Genomic DNA, 2,158 nt, shown 5'->3' with positions numbered 1-2,158 from the left:
GGGGACGTGGATGTTTTGGGTCACCGGCTTGCTGCCTCCTTGGGGTCACAGGTGCAGGGAGGTTCGGCAGGGCTTTGAGAATATGGGGCTTATCAGCAGGGCAGGAGTCTGTTCAAATTCTAGAATCATCGCCCGCTGAACACTGGGAGGGCATCAGAGGTTTCCCAGGCTAGTTCGCACAAATGAGAAAATGAGACTTACATCTGAGCTCAGTTCCGATGTGTGGGGGTTTCGCCCACATGAGGCGGTTCTCTGACACCAGCTGCTGTTCTTCAATTTAACTCAATTCTGACACTGTTTACCTGGAGTGAGCGCCAGGTCCCACAGGTTAAGGAATCAGTCCCACAGGACTGCCGATCACAAGTCCAGGTCGTCACTTGTGCTTCTGATCAAGTGGCCATAGGTAGCAGGTGCCAACGACCTCCTCCTTGGGTTCAATTAATTTGCTAGAGCGACTTGCAGAACTCAGAAACAGTTTACTTACTAGATCACTGGCTTACTACAAAATAAATATAACTCCGGAAGAGCCACATGAAGAGATGCACAGGACAAGGTATGTGGGAAAAGTCTCTCCAGCTGTGTCACTTCCCGGATTCCCCACGTGGTCACCAACCCGGAAGCTTCTGAACCCCATCTTTTCGGGTTTTTTAATGGAGATTTCATTATATAGGCATGAGCGATTAAATTATCGACCATTTGGTGTTTATTTCAACCCCCAGCCCTTCTCTCCTCCCCAGAGGTCAGGGGTGGGGACTAGTCCAAGGATTGGTTTCCCTGGCAACCACTCCTCTCTTTAGGTTACCTGGGGGCTTTGCAAAAGTCACTTCATTAACATAACAAAAGACACCTTTTTTTGGTTTTAGGAGCTCTGGGCCAGAGCAATGGGACAAAAACCATAACATATATTTCATAATATAAATTAGAACATCACAGAGACTCAGACAGGTGAATTACTGACCTAAAGCCACACAGCCAGTGCAGGGCAAGCACCTGAACTCAGGTCTGTCGGCAGGTACTCAGCCCAGCTCACTTTTCTCTGTCCCTCACTGCCTAGCGTTTTGGTTTCTTTCCGCTGGCTGTAATTCGTGGACCGAAGAAGTGATCGAAAGGAGTCAGGAGAACATGGCATTAACACGAGTCTGGGCGGTGGGTGAGACCCAAGTTTGAATTCTGCCTCGGTGACAAGGTGGCTGGACACCTCCAAGTGGCATGTTCCAGACAGGAAGAAGGAGGCATGGCGGGGTCATCGCATGCCAAGGCTCTCCTTTTTTCTCAGGAAAGGAAAATTTATCTGGGAAGACACATCCGGGAGTCTTCTGCTTGCTTTCTGTGGAGCAGGATGCGGGGATCCGGCTTTGTCTGGCTGCTAGTGTTAAGAGCGTTGAGCTGTGGCTTCTGTAGCAGGAGGCAGTGAGGGGAAGGGATGGGACAAGGCTCCAGGGAGTCAGTCAACAGCATCTGCCTCAGATCGCGACCTGAATTCCAGAGGGTAGGGAGATGGGGCCGTCTATGGCCCAGCCTCATGCGTAACCCAGGTAAGCAGGTTTCTTACTCCTTAAGAATCAGGTACGATTGGTTCAAGTCTCCATTCTTGGCACCTCCAAGGTGGTCTCCAGGATGTCTTCATACGAGAAGGGTCTCGCCTGGCTTGTAGCTCCTTTTCAGTGGCATCGGTTCCACTCGGGGACCACGTTACGGCCTGTGGGTGCCCTGTCTTCCTTAACTGACCCCCACGTGGATCTCAGACTTCCTTACCTTCCCATCGACCTCCCAAGCTCCAGGTCTGTGCCTTTTACCAAGAAGGGACTTTAAGGCCTGGTCTGCTGACATCAAAGCCAAGGACAATTCAATGGAGGAACACAAACGGGCTGCACCATTGTTTCTACAGTCATTTAGTCAGATTGAATCTCTTTATTGTGTTTCCCCCTTTCGTGGGACAGGCCGAGTCTGTTTTCCGAAGTCCTGCCTGTGCCATTGTTTGTGCGATGCTGTGTTCCCAGAGCAGGGTGGGTGCTTAAGAAATTAGTTACGTAAAAGCAGGGGACCGTCATGAAGCAGGAAGCAACTGCTCAAATATCTGAGAGCTGTGGCTAAAGTTTGGGGAATAGGAAGTAGAACAGCTTTCTATTTATTTATTTGTTTGTTTGTTTATTTGTTT

This window comes from Pteropus vampyrus, unplaced genomic scaffold (assembly GCF_000151845.1).
Source record: "Pteropus vampyrus isolate Shadow unplaced genomic scaffold, Pvam_2.0 Scaffold370, whole genome shotgun sequence".
Taxonomy (NCBI): domain Eukaryota; kingdom Metazoa; phylum Chordata; class Mammalia; order Chiroptera; family Pteropodidae; genus Pteropus; species Pteropus vampyrus.
This window is presented reverse-complemented; position numbering follows the sequence as displayed.